Source organism: Amborella trichopoda, chromosome 2 (genome assembly GCF_054954075.1).
Source record: "Amborella trichopoda isolate Santa Cruz 75 chromosome 2, AtrichopodaSantaCruz75HAP2 v2.0, whole genome shotgun sequence".
In the NCBI taxonomy this organism is placed as follows: domain Eukaryota; kingdom Viridiplantae; phylum Streptophyta; class Magnoliopsida; order Amborellales; family Amborellaceae; genus Amborella; species Amborella trichopoda.
In genome coordinates, this window is record NC_142337.1 from 43,432,581 (window position 1) to 43,447,300 (window position 14,720).

Sequence of the window (14,720 nt, forward strand, 5' to 3'; positions counted from 1 at the left end):
ATGGACATTGTAGGTCCTATTGATCCACCTTCTTCTTCAGGGAATGTGTTCATACTTGCTGCCACAGATTACTTCTCTAAATGGGTCGAAGTTGTCCCTCTCAAGAAAGTCCCGGGACTTGCGGTGGCCAATTTCGTGCGTCACCATATCATATACAGATTTAGTGTGCCTGATCGAATCACTTCTGATAATGGCCACCAATTTTGAAGTAATCAAATTGACCGACTGGTCAACCAGTTTGGATTTAAATGTAAGTAGACAACCATGTACCACCCAAGAGCTAATGGATTGGCCGAAGCTTTTAATGAAACCCTTTGCGATGCTCTAAGGAAATCTGTCTACGAGAGTTTGGCATGAAACTCTCTGAAATTCTATGAGCATATCGTATCATGGCACGAGGCCCAACTCAGTCAACCTCCTACTCTCTGGTATATGGGGGTGAAGCTATGTTGCCTATAGAAATTCAATTACCTTCTCTCAGGATAGTCCTTCACTATGGAATGACAGATGAAGAACGGGCTACCCTTCGCTATCAAGAACTAGATACACATGATGAAAAGAGATTGCAAGCACAATAAATCCTTGAGATTCACAAGAATCATATGCAGCGAGCCTTTGACAAGTCAATCAAAATACGGTCATTTGTGAAGCGGGTACTGGTCTTGGTAATAAAGAGACCTATCGTCATTCATGGTTGAATTAAGGAAAAGTTCGAACAAAAATGGGAAGGTCCATTTGTGGTAACGATGGCTCTTTCTAATGGAGCCTATGTGCTGGTCAATGCTGAAGGTGAAGAAGCCATGCCCCTAATCAATGGGAGGTATTTGAAAAAGTATTATTCTTGAGCTACTATCCAACCTATACAACCCCTAAACTATTAACGCACATCCTAGTGGCACGACGTTAAACTACATCACATACCGTCTCGAAGGCATAACCCTAAAACTGCCTCCACTCAGTCTTTGTGGATGACTTTAAAACACACCAACTCTATGGTCACAGTGGAATGACCTTAAAAGTGCTTCATTAAGAAGAAAAACGGACCTGACGAAAACCTGCAAGAGCGTCATGAGTAAAAGCGTCAAGAAAAAAAAAAAAAAAAAGGAAGACATGGTGTAGAAGCCATGGGCAAACGAGCCAAAAAAAAAAAATGAAAACAAATATGAATACGGGGCTCGTGTGAAAACCAGAAATGGCATACACCCCAAGGGCTTAGATGAAATCCGAAAGGGAACCCAAGTCATACATGCTAAAGCTCAAGCATGCCTCCAAGCAAAGCAAGCCCCTCAGTTCATCTCTTATCCCATTTTGAAAGGAGATAAAGACTCACAAAAGATAGAGGGAGAATGTAAACCATAAAAAAGAAACACAAGCCCCAAAGCAAAGAAAGTGAAGATTTCATTTCATAAATGAGAAGGATTACAAAACTGTGATTACAATTATCAGTATATACCGAGAGAAATATCCTCTCTTGTTGAATCTTCAACTTATGGATGCGGTAGCTAACACACCACCTCCTTCTTCCAAAACTGTGACCTCCTCAGAAGAAGCAGTATCTTTCTTTTCAAAGTGAGCTTAAAAAGAATGAAAGATATTCCTTTCTTATTTCTGCCACTGATTCATGATAATGAATCAAGTGGTAGTTACAAGAGCAGCAACGAACGAAGGTCCAAACAGATGATCGCTTGTTGAACATATTGGCAGTTTACCCAAGTGCTGAACATTGGAGTTACCCAAGTTACACAAATAGGCAACCACCATGATGAAGATTACAGACCAACAAGAATCACCATGCAATGTTACTTCATCAAGACCTCGATAACGCATTGTCATGTTCTGATGGATGAGATTAGGTTCGGACCTAATGACCTTCAAAATCTTATGCACAGCCTTAGACGTTTTCTTCACTTCTGGATGATAAACTTTTTGGAGATCTGGAGGCTTGGATTTTTCATTGATCACAAGATCATCATCAGCACCTTTATCCACATAAGTGATGCTTGGATATACTGCAAGACAAGAGATGGACAAAAAAACATTTAGCCCAATCAAGAGAGGCTCGTGACACCCAGTCATGTATCACAGTTCACAGAGTTCACAGCTACTGCCAGATGTTCATGACAAACAAAAAAATGTTGTAACGACTTGACCATTGCTCACATGGCAGACAGTGCAAATGTGCATCAAAGACAGGGTCTGAGATGACCAAGAACAATGGGGTGTCCATGCATAAGGACACCTGAACTCACAAAGCAAAAGGGTGTTCATGATGACCATTAGCAGTCATACCACGAGGGTGATCGTCATCCAAAAGGCTCAAATGCTGGCCTATGAAAGGCATGACAGTCAATCACTGACACAACACTGCGGAAGACAGTAATTTGATGCCTCGGCATGCTTAGACATTACTCAATCATTGTGATCAGCACAACAAACATGGTTGTAACAAATGGCCCAACAGCAGATCATGAGGCATTGCTCTAAGCTAAAAGAGCAAAATACAAAAGGCTACAATGAGTAGCAAAGGGCGACTGAGTCAAGCCTACACGAGGTGGCCATGAATGCCAAAACTAGATGCAAAATGCATCAAATGCAAAAAGGAAGCAAAAATTGAGAGTTGCATCACAATCATGACAAAAAGAAAGCCAAGGCACACACGGTGCACCATATGAAATGTTCGAATGAAGCCTCGAACACTTGGCACGCAGAGTAAAAGTAAAAGAAGAAAAACAGGTAAATAATAATAATAATAATAATAATAAAATAAAAGAAAGAAGAGAAGAAAGGGTAAAAGAAAAATACATTTTGAGGCCTGAGTGCTGATGCTAGCCAAAGCCATTCCTTCGAAAAGGGGAATGCTTGAAGAGCTTCTTTCTTTCTCTACAGTGAAAAAGGATAGAGAGGGAAAAAACAAATTAGGGTAAAAAACCCTTCCCTCTCTATCTACCCTTTTTATAAAGTTGATGACCCCCTCTGGCCGTGGGTCAGTCATACGGCATTTTTCCTCTTTGGAGTCACTTTTTCTGACCGCGGGTCAGCCCACGGTGTCTCACCTCTAGAGTGTCACTTCATCTGATCACTGGTTAGTTTCATGGCATTTCACCTCCTTGACGTCGCTTTGTCTGACCACAGGTTTGGTCTCGTAGCATTTCACCTCCTTGGCGTTGCTTCGTCTGACCGCGGGTCAGTGCCACGATGTCTCACTTCCAGGGTGTCACTTCATCTGATCACGGGTCAGTTTCATGGCATTTCGCCTCCCTGATGTCTCTTCGTCTGACCTTGGGTCGGTTTCATAGCATTTCTCCTCGACATTGCCTTGTCTGACCGGGGGTCAATCCCACAGCTTCTCATCTCCTTGTCATCTCTTCGTTTGACCACGAGTCGATTTCATAACATTTCGCTTCCTTGGCATTGCTTCCTCTGCTCGTGTCTAAACACGAGTCGGTCCCATGGCGTTCCACCTATTTTATGTCACTTCCTCTGCTCGTGTCAGATAGTGGGTCAGTCACACTGATATTCTACCTTCCTGACATCCTTTCTTCAGACCGCAAGTCCATTGATTTTGTTTTCTGTCTTCATCTCTAACCCTTGCCTTATTGTGGGACCATCATTTCTACTTTTTCCACTCTCCAAATATCTTTGTACCTGTACCTAAATGCGGGTCCATCAAAATTCTCATTTTATCTCTCTCTCACCCATCAAATAAAACTCTAGGCTCGCGCTTAAGCGCCGGTCTATCAATTGTGTTATACCACTCCCATACACTCAAACACATGGACCCATGTCCGAGAGAATGTCTTCCCTCATTCTTCCCAATCTCTTCACGAGCGCACACAAGCCCGTGGTTCAACTGTGAGCTGAGTACACACCTATGCACAATGAACACAATGAACAAATGGGTTATTCTCCTCAGTGGGTAACCCTCGGAAAAGGGGCAGCCCAGAACCTTGAGATCATTCGCCCCTTTTCTTAAACCCTCACAGTTCAAGTCATGAGGCCGTTGATCCAACTCAACCCTTGGGTTCAACTTGAGGAGCTTCGATAAACCTTAGAGATGATTCTTATCCTGCAACCTTGGGTTCAACCCAACGAGCAATGATGAACCTTAAAGATGATTCTTATCCTTAAACCTGGGTTCAACTCTACGGTCTCAAAGGCATGACCTTCAACATGCCTTCCCATGGTCTCAAAGGCACGACCTTACACATGCCTCCCCATGGTCACAAAGGCACGACCTTAAACATGCCTCCCCATGGTCTCGAAGGCACGACCTTAAACATGCCTCCCCATGGTCACGAAGGCACGAACTTAAACATGCTTCCCCATGGTCTCAAACTCACGACCTTAAACACGCCTCCCCATGGTCACGGTGGCACGACCTTAAAACTGCTTCCTCAAAAAGGCTAATATGACAAAACATGTTAAAGAAACTCAAAAGAAAAGAAAAATAATGGGCACGATAGTAACATTAACTATTGTGAGGAAAGTATGTCAAAACAAATTGACACGATGAAAACCCTCAAGGGCGTCGTGAGTAAAAATATGAAAATGGCGACATGGTGTAAAACCCATGGGCAAAAGCGCCACAAAAAAAATACATACGAGGTACTCGTGAAAACGTAAAATGACACATGTCTTAAGGACTTGGAGGAAAACCCTAGAGGGCGTTCAAGTCATGCATGGAGGAGTTCAAATCCACTCCCAACAGGCTTCCAAGCTCATCCCTTATCCCCCTACTTGAGGATATAAAAGTCAGGCATAAAGAAATAGAGAAAAGAAGCAAACCATCAAGCAAAGAGAGCATGCGAGGCAAAGAAAAAAAAAATTCCATATATGTCAAAGAATTAAAAACTTCATTTCTCGCAAATGGAATGACAATGATAAACTAAGCAAAAAGGGAGTCCATGGGCCCTTAGAACTTGCCAACGTCTTCATGAATTTCTGCCCTCAACTCCTCCACATGTTCTAATGCAATGTGCCTTAGCTCCAGAAGAAACGAAATCGTCTGATTGAGTTCACTTGACAATGAACCAGCTATTACTATCTCAGATTCCAACCTGTCCAACTCTTGACACTTCCTCAAGGCTTCTTCTTGTTGCCGGCTCCTTTGAGTCTTCAATTGCACAACACGAGCTTGGAGGTTTGCTACTTCATCTTCAGTGACCCTTATCTCTTTCGAGAGCAGCAAGTCATCCTTCTCGAAATTGGCCTGATGCGAAACAAGAGAGGCCTTCCTCTTATCATACTTCTTCATGAGAGCCTGATGCTTGGCCAAAGTCTCCTCAAAAGAGTCAGGGTGCGCTTTATAGGACGTCTGTGCTTCGAACTCGCATAAAAGGGCTTCAGCTCCCTAGCTCTCAAGGTTTTGCAATAGCCCTTCAAACTGGTCAAAGGTTTCTTTGTCCTAATGAACAGCCCTTAAACATGTTGTACAAACCTTGACAGCTTCTATCTCCACCTTAAGATAAGAGAGAGCACATTCCTTTATCCCTTTGAGGACTAATCGTAGCATTTTCCTCACAAGGAGTGTCTTAGCATCTGATGTAGATGGAGGAGGAATTGAGGGACCAACTGCAATGAGAGGAGGAGCTTCAATAGCCAGCTCCCTAATATTAAGAGCCAAAGGCTCACTGAGGGAAGCAGAAGGCTTAGACAAAGGCTCTTTAGCATGGCCTCCTGAAGCTAGCACATTTGGGGCTGATACTACCACCAATTTTGAAGAAGGAACATCCAAAGGAAGCTCCGCTTTTGGCTCTACTACTGGGGCAACTGGGGCAGGCACTTCTGGAGCTACCACCTCTGCACTCGGGCTTCACTAACAACCTCAATATTCCCCTCCTCAATGATGGTACACAGAAAGTCTCTCGGGCTCAGGGATGGGCGAGCAGGGAACCCAATAAGACTTGCAACATGAGGCATCATCACTTCCATTATTGGAGAAGGAGCCCTTATTGGCTCACGACTAAAACTGAAGGTGGTCAGGCTTGGTCCTTCGGGCCAAACCACCGTAGTTTCTGGCTCTACTCTTGACGCCGATGTCGACATCACGGGAGATGGAGTCGAGATTGTAGAGACCCATGCTATTGCACGCTTGGCAGGTGGAGGTGGTGGTGACGTGCTCGGAATTGATAAACCTTTCTTGGTCACATGAGAACCTCTTCTGGGATCCACGGAGACTGGCTCAGGACTCTTTGTTCCCTTCCTTTTTCTCCCCCCTTTTTTCTCTTCCCTCCTTTTAGAGGGTTCACTCGTTGGCTCTTCAGTGACTGGAGACTACTTGCCCCGACGGGACCTAACAGCAAGAGCAAAGTGGGGTCCCCTCCCTATGGGGGCATTCAGGTCCTGGACGGGTCTCCCTTCATGGCCTGGAATTGCACGCCCCTTGACCGACTTGAAGACAGAGCAGAGGTCATCAAACAAAGACCTTGCCTTACCTTCAAGAGACAAATACTCTGTGCCAGTGACATATTTACTCAAGAGATGAGGTTTGGCAACTTCTCTCCAGTCAACGGGATCGTTTAACTCGTAAACTATGGAAAAGGAAGGAGGAGCAAAATGTTTTCCAACCCTGCTATCACGCTTGGCGCTATTGATGGCCTTCCACGGGTGGTCTGAGTGTCAATACGAGTGGTTCGTGATGTTTCACCACCGCCAGTCACCCTCTGTTGCATGGTCGACGCGACCATAGTGGAGGACTACAAATTTGCTGAGTCCTGTGAGGTGAAGGCAAGTCTCCTAAGCCATCCTCAAGTTGATGTCATTCCAGGCCTCACGACTCACTCCTGGAGCTTCATGATCATGTTGTGCCCCCTTCTTCCCATACCTCTTCTCAAAAACAATGGTGAAACAATATCCCTGATCCAAACCATGTTGGCCTGTGAGCCGATGAGGGAAATAGCCTTCCAATTTCCTGTCTCCCACACCCCTATATGGCAAGATGTAGCCCCTCACATTTAGGAGATACATGATCTCCTTTGTTTCGGTGGTCAGCCCATTAAAAACCTCGTCCAAATTATCTATAATGACGCTATCAGTAGAGCTACCCACATGAGAAGGGCTCCCACTAGCAAAGAAGGAGATATTGGCAAAAAATTTATGAGATTTTCCTAGCCCCCTGAACACAACCTTCATTCCGGCAATCCTTAGCATATGAGGGCAAGTGTACCCTGCAACACTCCCATTTATCTCATATGCTCCATGGGAACATGGGTCAGTTCCCCTCTCAAGAAAATATGCAGAGAGCACCCCAAATACTTAGTGGACTGGGAAACTCATCATAAAACGGCAAAGAAAGGCCCCACCAGTGACGGACTCACTCTTATTATCTCTCAAGGGAGCCTTGCCACGTGCAATGGCCCCTAGCCCATGGTAGATGCTACAAAGGACTGACTGGGCTTGGGCCTACTCACACCCTTGAGCTAGTCTTCAAGCCACGAAAAAGTTGCACGGCCAGATGATGTTGCTCATCGATCCCCATAGGGCAAACTTGCATAAAAAGATGACTAAGTAGGAAGTCAAGTACACATTCTTCCCTCTCTTAGGGGGAGTAACTGGTCTCTTAGAGCCTTGACTGCCTCCACTCTGTGTGCCTCGTCCACCCACAAGGCACTAGGACTGGCATCCCCGCTATCTTGGCAGTCTTGTGGAAATAATCTCTCCACGCCTCAAAGTGCACTCCTTTGGACTTAAGTTTGGTCTCTGTATTCAAGAGCTGGTAAATCTTGAATAATTCACAGAGACCAGGAGGGGCCGAATCACCATTGATCGACAGATTTATGAAGATAACGTCATTGCTAGGTATGAACTTTTCATACATGCCAGCATAGGCAGCCCACCAATGAAGTACATGTCATGTAGTGTGATGCCTGCTTCACCACTATCAAAATGCCAATTGTTGGTCATGTAACACCACTTTTCTAACAAGGCTTTAATGGTGTTGGGACTTACGATCGTAATAGCCCACTGAGCATTGGCATGCTACAACTAATCCACACCCCTTCAAATTTTCTGCATGGAAGTTGAGGACATCAAATGTCCAAGTGCTATATCCAGTCATATATTGACGTTCCCCCTCAAAACGGAGCCCGCCAGAGGCCCAGTAAAGACTAGGCTCCTTGAGCATCCTCTTCCCCAATGTGGGAAGATTATCACTGGAATCAAAGTTTCTGTGAAGCGCATGATAAAAGGGGACACCATCCACTTGAACTATGGGTTCGCTATTAGCATTCTCATATTGGCAAAGTCTGGCTTCCTCTCCTACATAAGTGATGCTCAAGGGCCATTCAAGTGTCGGGGTTGGTTCAAGAATACCAAGTGTGGTTCCTCTGACAAAAGAAGCGTTTGCATAAGAATCGATCCCCAACTCCCCATCATGAGGCAACTGGTTCACGTCAAGAATTTTGATTGTAAACACAAAGAAAAAAGTGTAAGAATATAGTTCATGGTGCCCAAACCATGGTCAAATGAACACACAAAATATGGTGGTAATGTACCTAGTTAATGTATTGGAGATCAAGGCTTCAAGCCAAAGGGTGGGGCATGCATGTTGCATACATGCACATAACACCTCACATAGGTGTTCATGGCACGTGCACAGACAAACTCAGGAACCCACGAGATTCAAACGTGGTCACAACGCTCATAGTGTGTGCACACGCAAATTCAAAACAGGGGTTCAACCATAGTCACGACGTTCATAGCCATGCACACGCAAAAAACCCTACTACAGGTCCCCTATGAGCATACGCTAAACCATTCACAGCCCTTGACTTCTCAGCCTTGGGAAGTCTACCTTGAGGATTCATCTTCCCTTTCACTTGAGCCCCCCTCTAGCTCTTCAGAGACTTAGGCCGGTGCTTCAGATCCCACTGCACCGATCGACATTGCCTTGGACCAGGAAGTAATGTCTGTGGTTGAGAGGGAGGGCCCAGTCTCAATGGAGATCAAGGGGGCTGATGAGGCCGACTTTGATAAGGAAGTCAAGGTGGAGAAAGCCTCTGAGGCCCAGAAGGTCACTGCGCCTATCGAGGCAGAGGGTGTAGTCATGGAAGGGGTAGCCTCAAGCTTTGTTTCGAGAAGAAGGGATCGTGGTCATAGAGGCGGCTGGGGCCCTAGAGACGGAAGAAGGGTTACCTAAGCAATAGGAAGTTACTGCTTCAGATGATGTAGCTGTAGGGGTTGCAGAGGCAGGACATCTTGAGAGGGGTAATCTTGAGGGCCCAAAACAGTAGCCCGAGTGGGTGATGAAGGGGTAGAGGGCCCTATAGCCACAGAAGCGATGGGCCTAGCAGAAGAAAGGTGAAGTTGTAGCACTTGAACGTGAGAGGGTCGTGCCTGAAGAGGCCATGGGGGGAGATTTGAGTGAAAGGGTTGTTGTTGAGATATCAAGGCCACCTGAGGTTGCCCTTGAATCTGGGGAGCCTGAGGCCTTGATTGTAGCTAGGGATTCTCCTGTTGTAGTTACACCTACTGTGCTGCCTAGACCCATCCTCAGTGGATTGCTTGGAATTATCATGGAGATGCTTCGAGCTGGATTTCGAAAGCTGAAGGAACTACTCGTGGCTGAGCTTGACGACGTGCTCACGCAACTGAAGCAGCTTTCCCTAGGAGGTGCACCCGAGGCCGTCCCCTACTTTGATAATATTGTGAACGAGTTGGAGAGATGTAGGGTAACAGGAGGAAGAGACTGCAACACGGTTAGGGAGCTCCCTGTTAGAGTCCATGGAAGCCTCACTAGCACACAACCGTGAATTGGCGGAGGCCCAACTACAAGAGAGGGAGGCCACTATCTCTCATTGGTCCACCCTTGCTGAGGAGGCCATAACACGCCACATCAGGGTAATGATCCTGAAGGCGAAAATAGTCAAGTGGGCGTGGGAACTTGAAAAGCTGGAGAAAGAGACGGCAGCTTGGGAGGTTGAGGATAGGGAGCTGGACTAGAAATTGTTTGACCTCGAATACTCCTTGGGCAAAAAGTTGTCCTTGGTGGAGCATGAGGCCGGGTTAGTGGCCGAACTGAGGGGAGACATCCAGCGGGCGAAGGCATCGGCCGAAGAGTGCATGGGAAAGGTCAACGAGATCATTAACCATTTCTTACAATGCTATTTTTTCTCCTTTTCTTTCCATTTCTTCTTTTGTAAAGAAAATAACAATTGTAATACCCCCTTGATTTATGAATGAAATAGCTCTTTTCCCTTTCTGTGTGATGCATGTCTTTAGTCTTTTCCTTCTTTTTCATTGCTTCTTCCCTTGCACAGTGTGAGACGAAAAAGAATAGCCCACTCCTTGCTTTGTCTTATGACAGCTTGCTATGTCTTCAATGACCTCGAATGGGGGAGCAGTTGCTTCCTCACCCCTTAGCGTTTGATTGGATAGGGGCTCATAATCCATGGTTCTCATGATTTGGTGAGCTTGTTCGCTATAAATACTCCAGTCTCGATTAGAGGTGCATTGCTTTTGAGCTCATCATAGGTCTTAGTCTCAGGGATGAACTCCCTTAAGTTCTTTGAAGCGACACACATAACCTCCAACTGATTCTGGAGGCTGTGAACCTCACTTCTCAGCTTTGCCATAGGGTCTTGTTCCTGAGAGCCGGAGGGTTGACCTTTGTTTTCTTGTCCTTCTTTGAGAGCATCTGAGAAGTGTAAGACCTTCTTCTAGCTGCTGGTGATCTCATTGTTCAAGGAGGATGGATTTGGAGTATCTTCCTTGGTAGTTGGTATGCCAGTTCTGCTTCTGAAAGAGCAATGGGGACATGCATGACTTTTTGCTGGTCTGGCGTATAGGTGACCCTAGGTGCTAGAAGGTCTACCTCTAGGGCTTTCTCAGCCTCAGAAGTTGCTTCTAGCTCATTATTTTGTTCTGGTGAGTTAAAAATGGAGGTAGAGGAGGAATCTTAATCTTCGGGGGATGACACCACAACCTCAGAGATGTGGCAAGGTATACTTGGGTAAATAGGTGTCAAGGGAAGGATCTTGCCTTGTATTTCCTCCTCTTTGAACATGTCCATAATCATTGTCCTAAGGTCTTTGACATCATCATGAGACAAGGGTTTTGTCTCTCTCGCAGGTTTCCAATCATCATCCTTTGGCCTTTCTAGTGCTGAGAGATCCGTGAAATAGTACTTAGCATTAGCATAGTCAGTCTCAACTACAGGGAATGGTCTCTTATTAGCATAGACCATGTGCTGTCTCCCATCTCGACTGTAGTTGAAGCATTGGTGGAGTGTGGAAGGAACCACCCCCTGAACATGAAGCCAAGGGCGGCTGAGTAGGACATTGTAAGATGTATCAGTGTCGATTACATGAAACTGAGCGTAATCGTTCAGGTCACCGATCTTGAAGCGAAGATAAACTGTCCCAGCCGATTTTTCTCCTGATTGGTTAAACCCTTGCATGGTGATGTAGGTAGGAGTGAGGTTGCCAGATTCTAATCCCAATCAGGTGAGGATCCTTCTCGGGATCAGGTTGACTGCTGACCCTCCATCCAGCATAATCCTGTTGATAGGGTAGGCATGTAACTCACCATTCACGAAGAGGGGGTGATTGTAAAATTTACCTCCCAACTGAAGGTCATCTTCGGAAAAGGTGATCGCCAAGCATCCACTCAGGATGGATGGGTCCACCTCAATAGGCTCCACTTCAATCTCGTACACCTCCGGGTTAGAAAGGGCTTGAACCAGGGCCATACGGTAGTCTTTAGATAACATAAGGGCGTCATAGATACTTAGAAGGGCTGGAGCCTTTTTCAAATGCCCAACTACGTCATATTTCACCTTATGCTCATCAACCTTTTGCGCTCCTGATCCTATCATCGGTTTAGGTGGTAGGGTAAGTTTAGGAGCAGGTTTTGGTTTGTGACATTGGCTGAATTTATTGTTCAGTCGGTGCGGTCTGGGATGATGAGGAAGTAATAGGGATTTGTATTAGGGACGTGGGGGTTTGAGGTTGAGGTTTGAGGAAAAGTAAAGGATCAAGAAACTTGAGGGCCTTGAGCTTCTAAGGTGTAGGCCGTAGCTTCTTCCCTGATCTTAGGCTCATTTGCCCCGTGCTAGATGATACTTTTAAGATCTGCACCTTATGAGAGGCCTCCTTGGAACAAGAGCTTGAAGATGGCTCGGTCTCGGCTTGAGCTGCCGGGGCGTCAACGACTGTCAAGAAGCCAGCTGTCTGGGCCAGCATCTTTCTTAGGCACCTTTGGTGCGACCTGCTGATGTTGGTGCCTTCGAGCTCTTTATTTAGAGCTTCGAAGTCTGGACATTGTCGAGCTATACCTGAGAAAGAGATAGAAGAGGATGGAGGAGATGAAGAAGAAGCGGAGTCAGAGTATTCTGGGTAGCTTTTTACGTCGTCACTAGAATTGGACATGTGCTGGGGGTATTTTAGGTCTTGCCCTAGCTATGACCATTGGGGGATGCTTTTAATGTTGTCACCCATATTGGATGAAGGGATAAGACGAGTTGTGCCTGAGATGAAGTCTTGTAAGGTCTGCAGTGGAGGAAGGGGCTTGAGAAATTCTTCCTCAACTGGTGGCTGAGGAATGTGGTTCCTTCGATGAGCCAATCTAGGTGTTCATCTCCTTCTGAATCCCTTGGGAGGTGTTTGGTCTGTCCTATCGAGCTGATGAGTAGCCCTGAGTTGACGGACTGTCTCACGCTTTAGGGACTTGAGCCTACTTCGCCCATGGTAGACTTCCCAAGGATGAGAAGTCAAGGGCTCTGAAGGGTCTAGTGTAGGCTCATAGGGGATATATAGTGGGATTTCCTCTTGGACGGGAGTGATGGCTTGGCAGCGTTCTAAGAGGACGGCGCAAACATAGGGGATATGTAGTGGGAATTCCTCTTGGACGGGAGTGATGGCTTGACAGTGTTCTGGGACGACAATGCAAACAATGTGGCCTTTCTGTACCTTCTCTATGACTACATGTTCAAACCCAGACCATTCTCTCAGCTCATGGCCCCATACCTGGTGATATGAGCAACAGAGATTTTCCGTACCCTGGACAAGATGCCTAGGTTGCTGGCGGGTTGGGGAGTGATGAGACCCTGTTGAAGCATCACCTCGAAGAGGGTCTGCAGAGGGTCTAGCACACTTCCCTGGGCTTGTGGTGAGAGGTCTTCTTGCATTAGTGGAACAAGGACTTAAAGGTGTCCTTCTAGGTTACCATGAACTTCTTGTTGCTGCTACATCTTCTTTGCTAAGAGCTTGTGGAAGTCAGTGGATTCGCTTAGGTCATGGCCTTGTATCAGATGATGCGAACACCAGAGTTTCTCAGTTCCTGGAGGTAGGAGCTTGGGCTGCCTTGTCGGCTTCAGCGTGATGAGACCTTCTTTGAGCATTTACGGAGAATACTGCATGGAGGAAGGTAGGTGCCTCGTCATCCTCTTGGATTGTCACTACATGGGAAGTTTCAGTTCTGAATGTTTTCTTTAGCTGTTCGAGCTTTATCTGACCCTTGTTAATAAGGGCTTCGATAATGTCTTTGAGCGACTAATATTCTTGAGTGGGGTGACCTATTCTCCTGTGATATGCACAGTATCTTTCGTGTGTCTCCTGTCCAGCCTTTTCTGGGGATTTGACCTCCGACAGCTAAATCATATTTTGCTCTAGTAGTAATCGAAGTAGCACATGAGCCCATTCCTTCTCAAAGTGGTACACCTTGTTCTGGTGCTGGATCTTGTAGTCACTTAAATTTATATTGTTAGGGGGCGGGACCTTGTTATAGGACTACTGTTGCTTGCCTCCAGCTTGAGGTGTCTGTGCCTTGGTTGTGACTACCCCTTTAGAGAGGTCCAAGATTTGAGGGGCGGCTTTCTTAGTGTTAGTCACAGTGACATTCGCACTAATCACCCCATTTTGCTGGTTGCCCTGATTATTGGAGTGAGAATTGCCATTGCCCTGACCGTTTCCCGAGCTAAAGAGCTACTGGTGAGATCCACCATGGTGCTTGGACAGACCTTCTAGATGAACCACTTTAGAGATGAGATCTGACATGGAAGGTGGATTGGAGGCCTCAACATGCAGGGCGATCTCGGGCGGCATATTTCGTATACAGGTCTGAACTGCTTCTCTTTCAATCATGAGAGTGGCATGATAAGTTGCTAACTCTCTCCATTAGGTGATGAACTTATTGACTGGCTGACCAGGCTCTTGAGTCAGAGTGAGGAGTTTGATGGTTTCCACGTTTCTCTGTACTTCATAGAAGCGCTAGTAAAATTATTGCTCCATTTCCTACCATGTGTGTACCGAGCTTGGAGGTAGCCGAGCATACCATTGGAAGGCTGACCCTTTGAGAGTCTCGACGAATTGACGGAGGAAGAGGAGTCGCTCGTCAGCTGTCGTCTCTCGATAAGCCGCTTGGAAGTGAGTGATATGCTTGTGCGGGGATGTAGTACCATTGACCAGGGGGAGCTTCCCTTTTTTATAGTCTGAAGGAAACAACACTTGGTCGATATACGAGGGGTACGACTTTTATAAAGCGGCACCCCTTGCATGCCTGAGATCTTACTCTTGAGGCTGTGGGTCACCATGGCATCTACATCGGCTTGAGAAACCGTGCGGGGAGCAAAGCTGTCTTGGGAGGCTGGTGGGGGAGTTTACGTGGGAATTGTGTCCTCACCTGGCAGGGAGTTGGCCTCACGGTGAGAAGAAAGGGGCATAGAGGCCTCGAGGCGATCCATCTTTTCGAGAATGGACTGCATGATCACCTCGAACCTGTTCATC

The 14,720-nt window shown here is 46.3% G+C and overlaps 1 long non-coding RNA gene across 1 annotated transcript; it reads right to left on the reverse strand.

Moving 5' to 3' along the window:
- Positions 1-1,377: 1,377 nt before the first annotated feature.
- Positions 1,378-3,423, reverse strand: LOC148783226 (uncharacterized). Its single transcript, XR_016050384.1, has 2 exons — positions 2,803-3,423; positions 1,378-2,009 (listed from the first exon to the last, which is right to left on the reverse strand). It is a non-coding gene; the product is annotated as an uncharacterized LOC148783226 (long non-coding RNA).
- Between the last annotated feature and the right edge of the window lie 11,297 nt (positions 3,424-14,720).